We start from the raw sequence: 23,011 nt of genomic DNA, 5'->3' as shown, positions 1-23,011 counted from the left end.
AAACCAAGGGATACATACAGACTGAAAGTGAAGGCCTGGAAAAACATATTTCATGCAAATGGAGACCAAAAAAAAAAAAAACAGGAGTAGCAATACTCATATCAGATAAAATAGACTTTGAAATAACAGCTGTAAAAAGAGACAAAGAAGGACACTACATAATGATCAAAGGATCAATCCAAGAAGAAAATATAACAATTATAAAGATATATACACCCAACATAGGAACACCTCAACATGTAAGGTAAATGCTAACAAGTATGAAAGGGGAAATTAACACTAACACAATAATAGTGGGAGACTTTAATAGCCCACTCATACCTGTGGATAGAGCAACTAAACAGAAAATTAGCAAAAAAACACAAACTTTAAATGATACAATGGACCAGTTAGATGTAATTGATATGTATAGGACATTTCAACCCAAACCAATGAATTTCACCTTTTTCTCAAGTGCACACAGAACCTTCTCCAGGATAGATGACATCCTGGGCCATAAATCTAGCTTTGGTAAATTCAAAATAATTGAAAGCAAACCACTACAATATTGTAAAGTAATTAGGCTCCAACTAATGAAAATAAATGGAAACAAACAAACAAAAAAAAATAATTGAAAGCATTTCAAGCATCTTTTGTGATCACAATGCAGTAAGATTAGATGTCAACTACAGGAAAAAAAACTATTAAAAATAAAAACATATGGAGGCTAAACAACTCGCTTCTGAATAACCAACAAATCAGAGAAGAAATCAAAAAAGAAATAAAAATATGCATAGAAACAAATGAAAATGAAAACACAACCCAAAACCTATGGGATTCAGTAAAAGCAGTGCTAAGGGGAAGGTTCATAGCAATACAAGGCTACCTCAAGAATCAAGATAAAAATCAAAAAAATAATCTAACGTTACACCTAAAGCAAGAAAAAAGAAGAAATGAAGAACCCAAAGGTTAGTAGAAGAAAGAAATCATAAAAATTAGGGCAGAAATAAATGAAAAGGAAACAAAGGAGACTATAGCAAAAATCAACAAAACTAAAATCTGGTTCTTTGAGAAGATAAATAAAATAGACAAACCACTAGCCAGACTCATCAAGAAAAAAAGGGAGAAGAATCAAATCAACAAAATGAGAAATGAAAATGGAGAAATCACAACAGACTACACAGAAATACAAAGGATCACAAGAGACAACTATCAGCAATTATATGCCAATAAAATGGACAATTTGGAAGAAATGGATGAATTCTTAGAAAAGTATAACCTTCCAAAACTGAACCAGGAAGAAACAGAAAATATTAACAGACCCATCAGAAGCAAGGAAATCAAACTGTAATCAAAAATCTTCCAACAAACAAAAGCCCAGGACCAGATGGGTTCACAGCTGAATTCTACCAAAAATTTAGAGAAGAGCTAACACCTATCCTACTCAAACTCTTCCAGACAATTGCAGAGGAAGGTAAACTTCCAAACTCATTCTATAAGGCCACCATCACCCTAATACCAAAACCAGACAAAGATGCCAGAAAGAAAGAAAACTACAGGCCAATATCACTGATGAACATAGGTGCAAAAATCCTTAACAAAATTTTAGCAAACAGAATCCAACAACATATTAAAAAGATCATACATCATGACCAAGTGGGCTTTATCCCAGGGATGCACGGATTCTTCAATATTCACAAATCAATTAATGTGATACACCACATTAACAAATTGAAAGATAAAAACCATATGATTATCTCAATAGATGCAGAGAAAGCCTCTGACAAAATTCAACATGCATTTATGAGAAAAACCTTCCAGAAAGCACAATATAGGGAACATACCTCAAGATAATAAAAGCCATATATGATAAACCCACAGCAAACATTATCCTAAATGGTGAAAAATTGAAAGCATTTCCCCTAAAGTCAGGAACAAGACAAGAGTGCCCACTCTCACCACTACTATTCAACATAGTTTTGGAAGTTTTGGCCACAGCAATCAGAGCAGAAAAAGAAATAAAAGGAATCCAGACAGGAAAAGAAGAAGTAAAACTCTGTTTGCAGATGACATGATCCTCTACATAGAAAACCCTAAAGACACCACGAGATTATTACTAGAGCTAATCAATGAATACAGTAAAGTTGCAGGATATAAAACTGACACACAGAAATCCCTTGCATTCCTGTACACTAACAATGAGAAAACAAAAAGAGAAATTAAGGAAACAATTCCATTCACCACTGCGATGAAAAGAATAAAATAGTTAGGAATAAATCTACATAAAGAAACAAAAGACCTATACATAGAAAACTATGAAACACTGATGAAAGAAATCAAAGAGGACACAAATAGATGGAGAAACATACCATGTTCAGGGATTGGAAGAATCAATATAGTGAAAATGAGTACACTATCCAAAGCAATCTATAGATTCAATGCAATCCCTATCAAGCTACCAATGGTATTTTTCAGACAACTAGAACAAATAATTTAACAATTTGTATAGAAATACAAAAAACCTCGAATAGCCAAAGCAATCTTGAGAAAGAAGAATGGAACTGGAGGAATCAACCTGCCTGCCTTCAGTCTATACTACAAGGCTACAGTCATTAAGACAGTATGGTACTGGCAAAAAAGAGAAATATAGATCAATCGAACAAAACAGAAAGCCCAGAGATAAATCCACGCACCTATGGACATCTTATCTTTGACAAAGGAGGCAAGAATATACAATGGAGAAAAGACAACCTCTTTAACAAGTGGTGCTGGGAAAACTGGTCAACCACTTGTAAAAGAATGAAACTAGAACACTTTCTAACACCATATGCAAAAACAAACTCAAAATGTGTTAAAGATCTAAACGTAAGACCAGAAACTATAAAACTTCTAGAGGAAAACATAGGCAAAACACTCTCTGACATAAATCACAGCAGGATCTTCTATGACCCACCTCCCAGAATATTGGAAATAAAAGCAAAAATAAACAAATGGGACCTAATGAAACTTAAAAGCTTTTGCACAATGAAGGAAATTATAAACAAGGTGAAAAGACAGTCTTCAGAATGGGAGAAAATAATAGCAAATGAAGCAACTGACAAAGAATTAATCTCAAAAATATACAAGCAGCTCCTACAGCTAATTCTAGAGATATAAATAACCCAATCAAAAAATGGGCCAAAGAACTAAACAGAGATTTCTCCAAAGAAGACATACAGATGGCTAACAAACACATGAAAACATGCTCAACATCACTCATTATCAGAGAAACGCAAATTAAAACCACATAGAGGTACCATCTCACGCCAGTCAGAATGGCTACTATCCAAAAGTCTACAAACAATAAATGCTGGAGAGGGTGTGGAGAAAAGGGAACCGTCTTACACTGTTGGTGGGAATGCAAACTAGTACAGCCGCTATGGAGAACAGTGTGGAGATTTAAAAATCTGGAATTAGAACTGCCATATGACCCAGCAATCCCACTTCTGGGCATACACACCGAAGAAACCAGATCTAAAAGAGACACGTGCACCCCAATGTTCATCGCAGCACTGTTTATAATAGCCAGGACATGGAATCAACCTAGATGCCCATCAGCAGATGGATGGATAAGGAAGCTGTGGTACATATACACCATGGAATATTACTCAGCCATTAAAAAGAATTCATTTGAATCAGTTCTAATGAGATGGGTGAAACTGGAGCCCATTATACAGAGTGAAGTCAGCCAGAAAGATAAAGACCAATACAGTATACTAACGCATATATATGGAATTTAGAAAGATGGTAACGATAACCCAATATGCAAAACAGAAAAAGAGACACAGATGTACAGAAGAGAATTTTGACTCTGTGGGAGAAGGCGAGGATGGGATGTTTTGAGAGAACAGCATCGAAACAAGTATACTATCAAGGGTGAAACAGATCACCAGCCCAGGCTGGATGCATGAGAGAAGTGCTCGGGCCTGGTGCACTGGGAAGACCCAGAGGAATCGGGTGGAGAGGGAGGTGGGAGGGGGGATCGGGATGGGGAATACATGTAAATCCATGGCTGATTCATGTCAATGTATGACAAAAACCACTACAATATTGTAAGGTAATTAGCCTCCAACTAATAAAAAAAAAAGTTGTGGTACATATACACAATGGAATGTTACTCAGCTATTAAAAAGAATGCATTTGAATCAGTTCTAATGAGGTGGATGAAACTGGAGCCTATTATACAGAGTGAAGTAAGTCAGAAAGAAAAACACCAATACAGTATATTAACGCATATATATGGAATTTAGAAAGATGGTAACAATGACCCTATATGCAAGACAGCAAAAGAGACACAGATGTAAAGAACAGTCTTTTGGACTCTGTGGGAGAAGGCAAAGGTGGGATGATTTGAGAGAATAGCATTGAAGCATGTACATTACCATATGTGAAACAGATCGCCAGCCCAGGCTCAATGAATGAGACAGGGGTCTCAGGGCTGGTGCACTGGGATGACCCTGAGGGATGGGATGGGGAGGGTGGTGGGAGGGGGTTCAGGATGGGGGACACATGTAAACCCATGGCAGATTCATGTGAGTGTATAGCAAAAACCACTACAGTACTGTAAAGTAATTAGTCTCCAATTAAAATAAATTTTTGAAATTAAAAAAAATTCTGAAAACAAATGATACACAGCTGAAAGTAGTTTAGCAAACCATAGTGGTTGCTAGATAATACCAGCTAAAGTAAAACACTCATCACTACATTACATATATGGATGTTAGATAAATTTTTAAAGTAATAATTTGAAAAACAGGGCATAATTAAATGTTAAGTATAACATTAACACATATTATCCTTTTTGGAACCCATATCAGATTGTCTCAGGGCATATGCTTACTAGGGCAATGTTATGTTTGACAAAAGTAAGCTGAAGTTACTGCAATAATAGTACAATACAAGTATATTAGATAACAATACTTGGAAATTTTGGAATAGCACATTAAGTCTTTAACAATATACGCCTTCAGGCATTTTTTTCATATATGGAGTAATGTACTCCAATGACGTCAACTGGTTTTAGGAGAAACACAGTCCTTAGTACCTGATGTAAAGACATCATCCATGTATTTTTATTTTGTTATTAAATTTTTTAAATTGCTAGTGATAAACCAGAATAGCAAAGCTAAAAGTAAGGATATTGAATTAAACCAGTTGTATATCAGCACTACTCTATACTCCACACAAACACTGATGTCATACTTTGTAAGCCAGAACCTATAATTGAACAAAATTAAGAAGTGAAACAAGCACCCTTGAAATTCCTCAAATGAATTTTTGGGTAACTGCATAGTCATCAGGTTACTGTATTCTCAATCAATACCATACTTGTGATGTAAGCAAAAGGATGATATGTTGTGGATTAATACAGTACTAGAGTCTTGCAGGGAGAGGGGACCTTTGTGTCCGTAAGGCGACAACAAACTTTGAAATATTTCCCAACACAAAAAGCTCCATAAATTCAGGAGCAAGAAACCTAAAATTATAGGAAAACAACCACTGTAATAAACATAAAACATACACTAATCTACTTTAAAAATGTCACATACCTCAGTGAATGTTGAGATAAAGTTAATGATATCAGAAGGAAATAAACAGCTTTAATCAACACTAAAATATTTTTGACTCTTTAGTACTATTAGATTGTGACGTTAATGGAAGTTACCATTAACAACTTCTATTTCTGGAAGAGTAAGAGACCAAGTTTCTGATGAGAGTGATAAACCTAACATATCTGAAAGGCATCATATTATGGGTAAATTGAGTAACAGTTTCCATTATATCTCCTCTTTGTCCATTAAACTATGTAAAATCTGAATTAACTTTTCTTGGAGTTTTATGAGTGAAGACCTCACTCCTATCATGTTATGGAGGATCTACAGTAATTGGCAAGACCACTACTTTACATATCTGATGATCAAAGTGATCCTCAAATAAGAAAATCACACTGTAGATAACATGCGTGCCATACATAACCTACCACAGTTGAAAAATCACAGTGCCCTCAAGAACCTTACAATATTATTGTTTTCTTACCATCATTGGAGCATTACATTGAGAGTAATAATCTCTGAAGGGAAATATGCAACCAATACCACTAATACAAGCTGTGGAAATTAAGTACTGCTAAATTTCTACAATCACTGCTTATTATTCACAAAAATACACAAAATTTAGAGGTACACTGTAAATGGTTGAATAAGACACTAAAGGGACCAGTAAACAGCCTTATTAATACCTTCAACAACCAGAAAACACAAACTAAGAAACTATTGAACCTTAAAACCCTATTACTCCTTAAAATTACTTAAATGTCTAACAATAAAAGACATTAAACGACAATTCTAAAACATATCAGTGACTCAGAATGGAGGAACCATACTGTAATGTTACTGAAAAACGGGAGCATTTCTGGTCTGTAGTGATTTCACAAAGGGTGCTGACATGTGCACAAATGAGGTACGACATAAAAGCTATCATAGTGGTTATCCTGTGTCCACAAGATGGCGCCAAATTCCTACCAATCTCAATATTTGATTACATAACAGAGATATTAAACTGCACTGCTGATGACACTTTCCGCCTACATTCATGTGAACATCAAACCATCTAAATTCCCAAAAGGGCAATGATGCATTTACCAACCGAATACAAGTTTGGATTAGTTTCAACTTGTCTACCGTTGAGTTACAAATCTGGAAATGCCCATTACAACCTATGAAAATGTCACACTATTACCTCAGATTTAACAGGCAGTGGAATTAATAATGAAACAAGGGCCATAAAATATTGGAGCCCAGAGAATGATGCATATATTTACAACTAAATTTACCTATGTAATTTGACTTGTCAAAGGTTCTTCAGAACCAAACTTAGAATGCAATGGAGAAGAAAATGGCAACCCACTCCAGTATTCTTCCCTGGAAAATCCCATGGGCAGAGGAACTTGGTAGGCTACAGTCCATGGGGTCGCAAAGAGTCGGACACGACTGAGCAACTTCACTGAGCAAGCTCATCACCTCTCAAACAGCAGTGTGGGTAAATATAGTACAAAATATCATTTAACTCTGAGACAGTGCCAAACCTAATATTTAGAAATATGCCAGGATAAACAGTAGCTATCAATATGTTGGAGAGGGCAGTATTGTAAAATAATTTGCAAATGATAATGGTAAAAAATCAAATATGTTTATGAAATGTTCAGCATAAAGGACCAACAGCATACATAATTTAATATAACAATGTTTCTCCACCGAATGCCTTTATTACTGACATGCTGATATCCAACACTGCAAGCAGTGCATTACTAGGAGTAATTTTCTTAAAATTCATCTAATAGCTTATAAAGGACAATACTATAAGGACAAACAAAATATACAAATCCATGCTAATAGGTCTTTTTATCCAAAACACAGCACCAAATCTGTCAAGACTTATGAAAGATATGATGGGTAGTTGCCAGATATTCAGACAAAAATGACTCCCTAAAAAAGCACATAGGCACCTACAGATACCTAGCAAATTTTCCTGTTAAAAAACACTTATTGTACTGGCATAGACTCAAGGGATCCTAATAAAGTGCAACTGCAAGAGACCCTGAGATGTTGACTTGTAACATCACCTCTACAGGGGCAAAGCAGAGTAAACAACTGGGAAACTCCATACATTCATACTGTTAGATATATTACAGTAGTAGCGCTACTTAATGTAAAGTATAGCTATGTCCGCCATAAAGTGATAAGACCAAACTGCTCATAGAAAACTAACATCTTATTAATAGCAAATGGCTACATTATTGCACTACAAATTCCAATTAGTGGTTCAATATTTCAAAGATGGTTGCCAAATCTGTGACATTATTGAACAACTTGATTGTATTGCTTGTTTGCACAAGATAGAAGTAGCCCAACCAGGTAAATTAACATTGCACCAAAAAACACTGACTGGCTTATTATACACATACTCATGAATATATAGTTCCTAGAAATAAAGGACCTTAAGATACAATGAGTTTTTCAATAAGCATTAGAATTTTACCAAAAATTTTACTAGGGCTAAACTTTGGAACATGGTGCTCTGCACCAGAGATTTGCAGAGGATGAGATCATGCCATTACATTTGATTTTCTTGCTCATTTGTCCATAGAGAAATGAAAATTGGAAATTTGTTACAACCACATGCATGGGAAGATTTGCTGAGTTTGGCTGCTGGTTGGGTGTTACATTACATCTAAAGAATCATTTAAAGAATTACATTACATTTAAAGAATTAAACTAGAAAAATAGAGTAGCATCACGTCTAAGACATTTATCCTACCTCAGGACAGCCAATTCTCCAGCAGTGGCTGTCTATAATACAGCAGTCTACAGGAGCATACTTAGGAGATGGACAACTAGAAAAGGAGTTATGTGTTTTCAAGGAACCAAATATTTCAAAGACATTTTTTAAAAAAAACTAAGGAAGCCCATCCATACTACTAATGTAGGTTAATTGTCCATATAACCTTAACTTAATGAAAATTCAAGTAACATGTATCTAGGCAGTAGAATGCCTCAAAGGAACAGCAATGGCTACTAATAGTATTAACAGAGATTATCTGGGAAAATACAACCCAGTCCATCAGGGGATAGTTGAGAACCACAAAATTCAGAATCCTAGTTAGCTAAGACAAAAAGTGCTAGCACTATACAACAGCTTCTTGTCCACTTATAGGAAAACTGCCCTTAGATCCAATGGGTGGAGAATCTATTGCAAACATGATTCACAACGAGTAGGAGCACTATGGGTAAAAAAATTATGTTACTTTATTTTGGATAACAAGTTCATTGAAGACAGGCACTATTACTAACTAGGCATTAAAGAATTTCACCATCTAAAAGACTGTTACATATTTGCTGACAGTGATGTCAAATTCCCATCTGAGTTGAGCTAGATCTAGTTCACTTTCAGGGATACTTTGACCAAAGCTATCATTAGGCAATTCTGGTTTCTTCTAAGTGCTGGGGTGCATGATGGAAAGCATTTCACAATATGCTGAGAGGTTCTAGAAAAGGGCCTTTGTATGGACAAGGTCTAGGACAAACTATAATGAGACCTATGTTTCTAGTTCACACACTCTAGCACAATATAGAGGGAGCAGCAAAGGTGAATTAACCTTCATTTCCAATGATGAGAGGTCTTCCATGTCACAGCACGGTACTCCTTCAAATCAATGAAACAGCCAGGCATGGAAGTATATTCATGGATCCCACCAATACTCCAAGGACACAATAAAAAGTATTTCTCTGACCCCACCCCCCGCCCTCCGCCCCTGTACCTTGTGGAAACCTGACCCTGCTCATAGTTCCCACATGTACAAAACCATATGCTTTTCACTTAAAAACTCCATTTGTGTGTATGTGTGCTAGAATCTGAAACTGATGATTTAGAAGCTGGTTTTATTCCCATCTATGCCAGTATGTCACTTTAAAAGCTTAAAATAAACCAAATCTTTCCTTTCTTGACTGCTTTTAATATGTGGTTGATGATTAGATGTGAACCAGGAAGTGCAAAGGAACCTTAAAAACTAAGCACAGAAAGCAACTCATCCAAAGGATGGGTAACTCAATACAGGGTAATAAAGGCAAAGTGCAGTGGACATTCTGGCAGTGATTAAAGATTACCTATATCAATGTCTGTGGGCATCACAAAACTCCTAAGTATAACACAAAAAAAAGGCATCAGGTTCATTCCTCCTCCCAATGAAAGCAAGAATAATCTTTGTTGCCTTCACTGCAAGCCTGTTCCAGATGATTCTTGAGGTCAATGCCCGCAACCATCCTTCTGGTTAAACCATCTCACTACATCCTGCTCTAGTCCTAACATAAGGTATGGGATTTCTTAAATCTTTTGTTTTGGAGTCTCATCCAAGGCTTCCTAACTGTAGAGTCAATACTGAACTACTGCACTTAGTTAAAAGTGCAGTAAGGACAGTGAGCCCTGAGATGAACACCAAGAGTTCATCATAATAGCATCTGTCTGGACAGCCTTCTGGCCATGATAAGCAGAAGCCAGTGAAAAGTACAGTGAAGTCAAAGACATCCCATCCCTAGGGACAGCTGGAATTTCACCAATACTATGACAGGAGACCCCTCAGGGGACCCAGAATCTTGCCTTGGGGAACAAATGTTGAATGTTGCTTCCTATTGTCCTGTAGGGGAATTCACATCTTCTTTAAAGAGTTCTGGCTTCCTTTATTAAGTGAACATTAGTTCTAGTAGCATCTGAAACTTCTCAACAGGTTAACTTCTCTTAACCTCATCCTCAAGTGTAAAACATGAAAACTAAAAATTGCTTAAAGTCAAGTTACTGAAGCAGATAGCCTACAATCTAATGTCTGTAGTTATGTATGGTGCTTAACTATCCTGTACCTACCAGACAGGAAGATTCTTGAGGCCTGTTGAAATCCACAAAAAAAAATCTTTAAGATCTGAACAGACTTGATTACCCATTGTAATCCCTCTCCCATTAACCCCCAAATTGAATAGCGGTAAGTACTAAGGAAACACTATTAGGACACAGGCTGGCACATCAATCCCACAGGAATGAGAAGCCAGGCAAAGAGTGGAGAGGATTCTTGAATGTAATAATGAAGGCATTTCAAGTTTGGAACTTTCTGTATAGAGATGATCATCCCTAAAGTCCATTTTCAACATAGTGAAGAGCTTGGGAGTGAAACAGAGAAGAGGCAAAAGAATAATTTTTTTTTCCAAGTCACTGCGAATAACTATAGTTCACTCACTCAATGAGTGATGAGTGAAAGTCGCTCAGTCGTGTCTGACTCTTTGTGACTAGTCCATGGAATTCTCCAGCCCAGAATACTGGAGTGGGTAACCTTTCCCTTCTCCAGGGGACCTTCCCAACCCAGGAATCAAACCAGGGTCTCCTGCTTTGCAGGCAGATTCTTTACCAACTGAGCTATGAGCTATGAGGGAAGACTATTCAATAGGGCTGTATAATAGAGCTGTGGCCATCCCCAACTAAGGTGACAAAAATCTGTATCCCCTGATTTCTACAAGATATGCCTCCTTCCCTCCATGCTGCCCCAAATACTTCCTCTGCTGCTCATCAGCTTGATATCACATTCCCATTCCACAGGAAACCATCCCTTCCCTACTGCTTTGGTGGCCTAAAATGGCAGCCACAAGTAGTCCCTCTCCCAGCGCTTGAACTCACTCAGCGTGTACACAATCACTGGCTCCCAAAACACACAGAACCAGGATGGGCATTAAGGGGGCAGTGGTGAGGCTGAGCCCTGCCAAGAAGATGGGAGGATATGAAGATAGCTACTGAGATCACGTGATGATGTCAGACTGATGACTGATTTCTTCAAAGCACTATGCAGTCTTCTTTGAAACTGATTCCAGATTGATCTTCCATCCCTTTCCTTCTTCCCTCAAACCCTTATTCCTAGCTATCTCCCTTACCTGAAAGTGAAAAGTGAAAGTGAAGTTGCTCAGTCATGACTGACTCTTTGTGACCCTGTGGACTGTAGTCTGCCAGGCTCCTCCATCCATGGGATCTCCAGGCAAGAGTGTTGGAGTGGGTTGCCATGTCCTTCTCCAGGGGATCTTCCTGACCCAGGGATTGAACCCAGGTTTCCCACATTGCAGGCAGATGCTTTACTGTCTAAGCCACCAACTCTCAAATACAACACCTAATAGCATCAAACTATATGACAGGAAATACTGACTACCCCACAGCTACTCCCTATCTCCCTCTTAATTGTTTCTTAATAGATGAAAAGCCAAGACTCTAAAATCCCTGAAACATCAAAAGCAAAAGTACTAGAAGAGCTCATGCAGTTTGCCTGAGTTTTCAACCTGCTACATCTGAACTGACTAAAGTAAATGTCGGTAAGACTACTCATAGCACCTAAATTAAATGCTTTAATATTAAGTCAGTATTAAATGCTTTAATAATAACATAATAATGAACAGTGTCTAAAACACAGGAACTACCTAATTAATGTTAGTTGCTTCTAAATCTAGGCTTCAGCAATCTTGGTCTATCAGTCACTCTGCTTTGCTGTTTCAGTCCTGACACAGCGATGCTATTCTCACTAGGGCCATGTGACCAGGAAAGAAATTGTGCCAGGTCTAAGGGCTTCTGCACATTACAACTGAAGTGACTCACATGTACATGAATTAAGTATATTTAAATGTTAACGTGAAAAAACTTGAGATCTAGAAATTCAGAAACTTCAAGGCCATGTCAAAGCTGAGGGCCAATAAATAGAAAGCTTCTCAGTCCCAAATGAGTCCCTGGAAAAGGAGTAAAGCCTTTCAAAAAGGCTGTAGCCAAAACTGGAGATACAGGTCTGATACCCAAAGCCTACCTTCGTACCCTGTTGAAGCAGGTCTCTGTCAGGGCAGTGAGCGCTAACATTCCCAACCACTGTCACTGCCACAGAAGTGTCCTTGAAGAACAGTGATAAATCCTCCCTCTGTGCACAGCCATTTTCTTTCCTATTAAAAAAAAGAAGAAGAACTCATTTAGAAAAAACTGTCCTGTTGTGGAAGGCTAACTGCCCTTTAGCTGTATCAAAGGTTTAACTGCTGAGAAACCACATGTATTTCTTGAACAAATATATAAGTGCATACAGGTCATCTGTTGCCAAGCAAATATTGGGAAATTTTCATAGCTTTGAAGGTTAGCCAGGCTTCTCTTCCTTTGATAACTGTGAGTTAACTGAATCCCAAACAATTCAAAGCTTTCCTTGGAATGTAAAATGCCATGAAGTGAGCCTTCAAAGTATAACTTAAAAAGCATTCTGGTCTTGTTAAAATTATTTTCTTTCTAATTCACTTTGATTACCTATACAATGTATGCGATATTAACACTAATGATAACTTATTTCAGAGGATGTGGGAAAGATAGTATCTCCAAGGCCCATGAGAGGTAATAATCAACAGGAATACAGACATAGATATTCAGTTTGGGCACAGTAAAGCTCTGGTTTTAATGGATTTCCTTTAACCAACTGGACTGTGCATTGTAGTTTATAAATTACTCTGTAGTTTAAAGGAATAAAACTTTCCCTCTCTGACAGAAAGATAGCATAGCCCTCTTCCCAGCAACATGAAAGACAATGGGGTTGAATGATTGCTCACCCGACTTAACTCCACAATCCTCAGTGGAGGAGATGGAAAGTCAAATGGAGGCTCTGGACCTGAAGACAGAAGAATCTGAAATTCCAAAGTTGAACCTGGGCTGAAACATCTGAGGCAAAACAGTTGACTTGATGGCAGGTTGACTCCCAGGAATCTCTGTCTTGGTAGCCAGATAAAGGAAGCAAAAGGCAGTTCTCTACTTAGGAAGTCAACTGAATACTCTGGAACAAGTCTCATTCTAAAGTACTATGGGGGGAAGGAATAAATTGGAAGATTGGGATTAACACACACATATATATTATATATGAAGTAGATAACTAATAAGGACCTACTGTATAGCACAGGGAACTCTACTCATAGTCTGTAATGGGAAAAGAATCTAAAAGAGAGTGGATTTATGTGTATGTATAACTGATTCCCTTTGCTATACACCTGAAACTAACACAACATTGTACATCAACTACGCCAATAAAATTTTTTAAAAAATTAAAGTGCTTCTTCCATAGAGTGTAGTTAAGTAAAACATGTATACAATAAGGTTGTTAGGATAGAGATACCACAAGAGAAAATACCAGAGAGGCCAAGGGAAATTAAGAAAGTCCAAAGATGATGCTGTAGTATCTTGGGGCGACTAAAAGCTTAGGCTCTTCCATCAGAAGACACAGTTTCAAAAAAGGAGTCCACAGTTTTCTGGCTGGCCATTCTTGGCTGATAGTTTGATAACCTGTCTTTGAAATGTAATAAAAATGAAACTAGGTCTAGAATTGATGAGATTGCTACATCAAGTAAAAGCAATTAGAACAATTTTAGGCTTGGTTATCTCTAAAATGGACCAACCTGGGAAGAAATGGCCTTTATTAAAGGTCTTTTCTATATGGTTCACTGTCTGCCATGTTAGAAAAACAGATGGGAAGATAAATGTCATATCCAGGTGTTCTATTAGAAAGGCACCCCAGTTAACCTTCTGAGTACATCTGCTTTGCTAGTTCAGCATTTAAACCTAAAAAAATGGGCAAATCTTAAAAGAGTTCCTGATCTTCCTAGGAGCACCGTTATCCCTGGACATTGAAAACAACCTCAATTTACCTCCAACTAAAGCATCACTGATAATGAGAGGGAGTCTACAAAGCCAAGACTCTGGGGATGAACTGCTTGAGTCACTCTGTGACAACTGGGGAGCAGTGTTACTGAGTTTAACTGACTTCAATTATTGAAGCTGAAAAGAAAAAGGGATATTAGCTTTATTTCCTCAACATTAAAACTAAGTCAAAGCACACACAAAAAGTGTATAACACCATGTGCTCTGCTAATGTGAACTACTGCTATCCAAAGACTGTTACAAAAGAAATAGACTGCTGTCTGGAATAGAACAAATAAGTAAGATATGATAAAGCAGTATTTGAGAAGGATTAGTCATATTTGGCAGAAAGTGCTAGGAAAACATTAAAAGGTTAAAATAATCTTTCAACCATTAAAAGTGTTATCAACCATTGAAAGTCAAAGGAACAGAGGCATCTCATAACAAAGGACTGAAAGAGGAAGGCCAAGGACGGTAGATGACAGCAGGGCACAGAATGATTACCTTTGTCAGAGATGAGACTAAATTGTAAAAGGATGTAGGATTATATGGACAACATCTGTTTCTTGAATGAGGGTCTAATTACTTTACACTTGACCTCTTGTTTTCAGCTAATCAAGAGGTGCAAAACAAAGAGAAAATAATCAGGTTTCTAACCAGTTTATAATAAAAGAAATTATCAGGGAGATATGTACACAAGATATTTCTATAAGTATGTTAACTGCATTGATATGTTCAGATTTTAGTTTTTAAAAAACTTAAAATAATTCTAATGTCTAAAAAAGAGGTAGATGTTATAAAAAAAAAAATCATGGCTCAATTGAGATTAGTATGCATTCATATTTAAAGACAGGAAAATATTTTGTTAACTTAAGAGCTATTTAAAAATGTTATCAGCATACACACACATACTAAAAAGAAATGTACCAAAAATCTGAGTGGTTTTGGATATTTGTTTAATTGTGCTATGATATTTTATTTCAAATTTTTACAATGAATACTTATGCCTTTCATAATGTTTAATACATTGTATAATGGGGGAAAATGATCCTTTGAGTAATAGATATAGACTTGAACTTATTCCTCCCTAAAGAAATTGACTAAAGGTCCTCAAAAAATATGAAAATAAGAAGGAAAAGAGAAATGTAAAGGGCAAATATTCAGGAAATGGACAATTCTACACAACACATACTGATCTCTATTAAAAATTACTGCTAAAAGAAAAATATATTTAAAATCACATAAAACTATTTACCCAATTAGTGGTATTGTGTAATTTTAATAAAAAAAAAATAGACACTGATGCCAAAGGTATCTCAACTAAAAGAAGAAAACATTTTTGTTAATTTTTGGAGAGCCTGTGCTAATATCAATATGGATGCCTCATAATTCCAGCAGACCCAAAGTTTTATCTTAGTACTGCAGGGCCAATTTCAAGATTTTTATTGCAAGAGTTAAATAATTCTCTATTAAAGTTTACTATGAGCAATTTGATGAGCTTAATAAAATGTGGAAACCAAACACATTACATGTATGTTGTAGAGTAGGACTATCCATTAGATAGTAAGCAAAATGTGGTTTATAAACAAAGTGTGTATATAAACAAATATGGACTAATATATGATATATAAAAACAAAATGTGTCATATAAACAAACTGAATGCATAAATAAAGTGTGACATATGTATTACATACACACACAATGAAATATCATTTTGCCATAGAAAAAAAAAAGCAATAGAGTTCTGGCGCATGCAACACTGATAAACCTTGAAGACGTGGTAAGTAAAATAAGCCACACACAAAAGGACAAATATTATATTGCTCCAATTATATGAGGTACCCAGAATAGGCAAATTCGCAGACTGAAAGTAGATTAGAAGTTACCAGGCACTAGGGGGAGAGGGAGTATGACAAATGTACAATAGTAATTGATATAGGGGAACCTGAGTAGGGGATATATGAGAACTCTTTACAACTTTTATGCAAACTGAAAACTGTTCTAAAAACAAAAAGTTTATTTTAAAAACAATGACTAGAATGATGATATCCACCTTCCCTTAAATTTTACTCTATAAATAGGTTACCACACACTTCGATTTTTCCATGTGCTAAAAATCAGACTTATTACAAATTCAATAAAGGAGACTGAATCAAGTTTACAATATTGAGACCCCTGATGTGCAAGGAAAACTTGGGGATAACTGGTTTGTGATATTGTGCTAAAATATAGGTTAAATAATCCACAATTTTGTATATTTTGAAGAAAATTACTTAAGCAACTATAAAATGGTTAAATAAGAACACTGTAGTATATACACTAAAACGTTTCTGGATGGGCAATGAAGATGACCTTTAATAAAAATTGTTCATATTTTTACCAACTTTTGCAAAGATACCAACAAAGGAAAACCATATAGAAACACTCACAGAAGGAAATGTGGATCATGTTTTCATTGCATCATTATTTGTGAAAGGAACAAAATGCTTTAAACTGTTAAATTATACTAGGCATGAATTTTAATTTCAAACTAAGAGCCAAGTATTCTGATGTACAGTCCAGAGTCACATGTTAAATGCCAATTTGATAATTTTTAGAACATGGAATTGAATGACTTGTGTATGACAAGGGGTCTTGTTTCAGGTATGCAAAAACACATGGCAAGACAGAGGACTATGAATATGATAGCCATGAAACATCTCATGAATATTACTTTAATAAAACTATCTCAACCAAGAACACAAGCAATTTGCAGCAATAGGCATGCAAGAAAGCATAGATCATGAAACATTATAGTACTGTTTCTGCTCTAGCTCTTCTATTATGTTATGCATACTCTGATTAAAATCACCTTGCATATTAATTTTAACATGTAAATTTTCCTGTTATAAAGTCCATATATGTATATATATCATATGACATTTTTATGGTACACCTGACGGGAAAAAAAAAATATAATAGCAGCTGGGAAAAACAAAAACTGGGTAGAACTGACACAAAATAGATTAATGAAAAAACTCAGATGGAGACAACTCTAAATAAATAGTCATTGACACAAATATTACTATATTGTTGTTGTTCAGTCACTAACTTGTGTCTGACTCTTGGCAACCTCATGGACTGCAGCATGCCAGGCTTCCCTGTCCTTCACTATCTCCTGGAGTTTGCTCAAACTCATGTCCATTCAGTCAGTGATGCCATCCAACCAATTCATCCTCTGTCGCCCCCTTCTCCTCCTGCCCTCAATCTTTCCCAGCATCGGGGTCTTTTCCAATGAGTCAGGTCTTCAAATCAGGTGGCCAAAGTATTATATAGAACCAAGAAATTTAGAGTATATGGAATGGTGTCACATAAATGAATCTAAACATGAATAGGCAGCAAGTTAGCACAGAAAATAGTAACATAATATTTACACAACCAAAATAACTCCATACTGCCACAGAAAAGACAGTTAATGGACTCACATATCAGTGAGTCCGGAAGCAGATCCAAATAAATTATGAAATTTAGTATTGATGAATTTCCAATAAATAGTATTGGGCAACTGGCTAACCCTTTAAAATAGAATGTGAAATCATCATATGACTGTTGACATCAAAATAAGATTCAAATGGAGCAATGATTTTGATTAAATTATAAAAATATTAAAAAGAAGTTCAACTTGCAGAGTTGCTCATTTGATTGTTTTTTTCCTTTTGACCTAATCATGTGCTATATCCAGAGAGTTCCTGAAACTGAATCATCTTTGATGGCTGACATGAACACTACTTGCTTGTGTGTACTAGTCATGAATTTGTTCCTGCATTCTTCTCATCAAGTTCATATTTAGGTTATTTGCTTACACAGTTGTTATACAGTTGATCCTTGAACTCTGGTGGGGTTAGGGGCACTAACACTCCCCCCTTCCATGCAGTCAAATATCCATACACAAATTTACAGTCAGCCCTCCATACATGGGGTTCTGCATTCGCGGATTTAACCAACTGGGGATCATACAGTATAGGACATATTTACTGAAAAACTAAATATTCTTGTATAAGTGCACCCTGGCAGTTTAAACCTCTGTTGTTCAAGGATCAATTACATATCACCATCAGAGACTGGTCCACAGATCTATTTTTGTTTTTATCAGACTGTTGTTTCTATAATATGCAGACTTTCTGACAAGGCTATCTATGCAGAGATTCTTTGAAAAGTTACACATGAGATTAGCAACAGTACTTGTATCTGGGAACAAGAAAGATTGAGGACTAGTAAACAAGGGGTGGAAAAGCAACTTTTAACTATATCCACTTTAGTACAAATTGAATTATTTACTATTTGCATGTATCATTAAAAAAAAAACTATTATCTGTGAGTGACAATAAAACTGAAATATTTTCAAAGGGCATTCTAGTAACCTAATGAATCAGATTTATTAGATGTGCATACTAGTACTTCCCTGCTGGTCCAGTGGTTAACAAACTGCTTGTCAATGCAGGGGACACAGGTTCAGTTCTTGGTCCAGGAAGATCCCACATGCCACAGGGCAAAGAAGCCCACATGCCACAACCACAAAAAGCCCAGTTGCAGCAACAAAAACCCAGCACAGCCAAAAATGAATAAATACATGTTTTAAATATTAAAAAATAATAAATGTGCATACTGTCTTTACTCATAAATTATCATACAGAATTACTAGTGCAAGTACCCCTCAACAAGTGTATAAGATACATAAAAATATAAATGAATGTGTAACACACTGTTTGCATGTAGGGGATGACACATATGATACTGTATCCATATTGGTATTATATTTATACCAATGTTTACTCAACATTTAATGAGCACCTACTAAATAACAGGCAGTTTAAAGAGATGGAATCACACCATTCTGAAAGGACAAAGATACTTGGTTTACAAAGACACAAACCATTGTATATATCAGCAAAGAGCTTACCTAGAAGCAGCAACAACCAAATGGCCACTAGGCTGCCAATTAATCAGGGGTTATAGGGAAATATGCAAGATGGCAGGCCACCTTACGGTATTCTAAAATAATCTGAGTCTCAGGTGTTAATTCTTAACAGATGCTTACATATTCTACAATATATCTTTGAGCTCCATGACTCTGGTAGAAGTTCATTGGTTTTAAAGATGTTGAAAGTGGGTAAGTCTATACCCTAAAGTACAATGTAATTTCAGACCCAAGTTGTAAAGCTTGTATCATATGCCAACTGTTCAATCCCGGGTACTGACAGACAAATCATGTAATCTCTTAATTAGAAAATAACAGAGCCAAAAGTATCTAATTACCAATTATAGATCAGTCACTAAAATTACTGCAAGATATACTGAGCCCTTGGGCTTGGATCACTAGATTCAGTCTAACATCAGAGGGAACATTCTGGTTGAAAGGAACCCCTCAAGCAGAACTTAAGCTAGACACTTAACATTAGTTCAACAGTTTTTTAAGCTTCTACAAAGTGAAATAAACTGGAAATGATGCCAGGCTGCCAGGGAATCATGATTCCGACAGAAAAAAATGGATGATGATCAACAACATGAAGTAAAAAAGGACAAAATTCATCTAGAGAGATCGTGAAAAAGGCTGTGTTTATGACTGACATGATTCCTGACCCAGATATATAATAATTTTAGCAAGAACATCTAATGGGAAAAAAAAAAAGAACATCTAATGGACAAAAGTAGGTCCCTTACAACTTCTAATAGTTGGAATTTAAGCCCCGAGGTCACAATGTATATCGTAGTAAGTCCACTGTAACAATACCAAAAGTCGTTTAGAGAACACAAGCTACCAATGTTAGCTTGGTTACTTGGCCCCAAATATGGATTCTGCCTTAGGATACAAATTTGGTGATAAAATTCCCCTGAAGTTCAATATTGCAAAGTCCTCCTCCCCCTTCTTATCTTGGCTTCATATCTTCTATACTGTTAGGTAACCTTCCTTCCTATGTATCATGTACTTTATTATACTTCCTCTAGCTTACTGATCTCTTGCAGAAAGCCTACAACCTACTTCAGATATAAATTATGAACTATATCCATGGTACATGAGGCATTTAATGCATATAAGTTGAATAAAAAGCTAATCAAAAAGAATAAATGAGTGAAGATAGCTTAAAAAAAAAAAAGAAAACCTCTTATTAGAACATTAATTTAAAGACCACTGTGTAAAAGAAGCATCACGACAAACAAAGCTAGTGGAGGTGATGGAAGTCCAGTTGAACTATTTCAAATCCTAAAAGATGATGCTGTGAAAGTGCTGCACTCAATATGCCAGCAAATTTGGAAAACTCAGCAGTGGCCACAGGACTGGAAAAGGTCAGTTTTCATTCCAATCCCAAAGAAAGGCAATGCCAAAGAATGTTTAAACTGCCACACAACCGCACTCATCTCACACACTAGCAAAGTAATGCTCAAAATTCTCCAACCAGGCTTCAACAGTACATGAACTGAGAACTTCCAGATATTCAAGCTGGATTTAGAAAAGGCAGAGGAACCAGAGATCAAATTGCCAACATCCACCAGATCATAGAAAAAGCAACGGAGTTCCAGAAAAACATATATTTCTGCTTTATTGATTATGCCAAAGCCTTTGGCTGTATGGATCACAACAAACTGTGTAAAATTCTTAAAGAGATGGGAATACCAGACCACCTTACCTGCCTCCTGAGAAATCTGTATGCAGGTCAGGAAGCAACAGTTAGAACTGTAATGGAATAACAGACTAGTTCCAAATTGGGAAAGAAGTACCTCAAGGTACTGTCACCCTGCTTATTTAACTTATATGCAGAGTACATCATGCAAAATCCTGGGCTGGATGAAGCACAAGCTGGAATCAAGATTGCTGGGAGAAATACCAATAATCACAGATATGCAGATGACACCACCCTTATGGCAGAAAGTAAAGAGGAACTGAAGAGCCTCTTCATGAAGGTTAAAGAGGATAGTGAAAAAGCTGGCTTAAAACTCAACATTAAAAAAACTAAGATCCAATCCTATCACATCATGGCAAAAAGACGGGGAAACAGTGGAAACACTAACAGGCTTTATCTTCTTGGGCTCCAAAATCACTGTGAATGGTGACTGCAGCCATGAAATTAAAAGACACTTGCTCCTTGGAAGAAAAGCAAAGACAAACCTAGACAGGGTATTAAAAAGCAGAGACATCAATTTGCCGACAAAGGTCCATATAGTCAAAGCTATGGTTTTTCCAGTAGTCATGTATGGATGTGAGAGTTGGACCATAAAGAAGGCTGAGTGCTGAAGAATTGATGCTTTTGAACTGTGGTGTTGGAGAAGACTCTTGAGAGTCCCTCGGACAGCAAGGAGATCAAACTGGTCAATCCTGAAGGAAATCAACACTGAATATTCACTGGAAGGCCTGATGCTGAAGCTGAAGTTCCAATACTTTGGCCACCTGATGCGAAGAGCCAGCTCATTAGAAAAGACCCTGATGCTGGGAAAGATTGAAGGCAGGAGGAGAAGGGGACCACAGAAGACAAGATGGTTGGATGGCATTACCAACTCAATGGACCTGAGTTTGAGCAAGCTCCAAGAGATGGTCAAGGACAGGGAAGCCTGGCATGCTGCAATCCATGGGGTTGCAAAGAGTCAGACATGACTGAATGATGGAGTAACAACAAGAACTGGAAGTCCAGTGGTTAGGACTCTGTGGTTTCAATGGCAAGGACCTGGGTTTGATCCCTGGGTGGGGCACTAAAATGGACTTCCCTGGTGGCTCAGATGGTAAAGCGTCTGCCAGCAATGCAGGAGACCCGGGTTCAATCCCTTGGTCGGGAAGAGCCTGAACAGTGTAGATCGAGAAAGCACACACACCGTGAGCGGGGGCAAACCCAGTGTGGCCGAGACACTGTGAGTACTCCCCAAACACGCCAGTGATATTTTGTTTGCAATGTTCATCCCTCCCCTCAGCACAATTGAACAAGGGACCATTAATCTACAAAAGCTTATCCAAAAGCCTCCACACCTACACTGAAAGCAAGCTCCACCCAAGAGCCAACAAGTTTAAGAGCAAGACATACCAAGCTAATTCTCCAACAAAGCAGGAACATAACCCTGGGAAGAAAAATACAGGCTGTGAAAAGTCACACCAATCCCATCAGTTCAGTTCAGTCGCTCAGTCGTGTCCAACGCTTTGCGACCCCCTGAACTGCAGCACTCAAGGCCTCCCTGTCTATCATCAACTCCCAGAGTTTACTCAAACTCATGTCCATCGAGTCGGTGATGCCATCCAGCCATCTTATCCTCTGTTGTCCCCTTCTCCTCCTGCCCCCAATCCCTCCCAGCATCAGGGTCTTTTCCAATGAGTCAACTCTTCACATGAGGTGGCCAAAGTATTGGAGTTTCAGCTTCAGCATCACTCCTTCCAATGAACACCCAGGACTGATCTCCTTTAGGATGGACCGGTTGGATCTCCTTGCAGTCCAAGGGACTCTCAAGAGTCTTCTCCAACAGCACAGTTCAAAAGCATCAATTCTTCAGCACTCATCTTTCTTCACAGTCCAACTCTCACATCCATATATGACCACTGGAAAAACCACAGCCTTGACTACATGGACCTCTGTTGGCAAAGTAATGTCTCTGCTCTTTAATATGCTATCTAGGTTGGTCATAACTTTCCTTCCAAGGAGTAAGCATCTTTTAATTTCATGGCTGCAATCACCATCTACAGTGATTGTGGAGCCCAAAAAAATAAAGTCCGACACTGTTTCCCCATCTATTTCCCATGAAATGATG

The 23,011-nt window shown here is 37.1% G+C and overlaps 1 long non-coding RNA gene across 26 annotated transcripts in view; it reads right to left on the bottom strand.

Annotated features, from left to right (window-relative positions):
• LOC133051943 (uncharacterized) overlaps nucleotides 1–23,011 on the bottom strand; it is a 77,192-nt gene that overhangs the window by 21,718 nt on the left and 32,463 nt on the right. For 16 of the 26 annotated variants that reach the window (XR_009691958.1, XR_009691970.1, XR_009691955.1 and 13 more), the window contains 2 exons: nucleotides 13,170–13,415; nucleotides 12,395–12,524 (listed from right to left, as the gene is read on the bottom strand). This is a non-coding gene — a long non-coding RNA (uncharacterized LOC133051943). The remainder of the gene's footprint in view (nucleotides 1–12,394; nucleotides 12,525–13,169; nucleotides 13,416–23,011) is intronic. The other 10 variants (XR_009691961.1, XR_009691965.1, XR_009691964.1 and 7 more) reach the window with 5 other exon arrangements.

Source organism: Dama dama, chromosome X, assembly GCF_033118175.1.
Source record: "Dama dama isolate Ldn47 chromosome X, ASM3311817v1, whole genome shotgun sequence".
Taxonomy (NCBI): Eukaryota; Metazoa; Chordata; class Mammalia; order Artiodactyla; family Cervidae; genus Dama; species Dama dama.
This window is presented reverse-complemented; position numbering and strand designations above follow the sequence as displayed.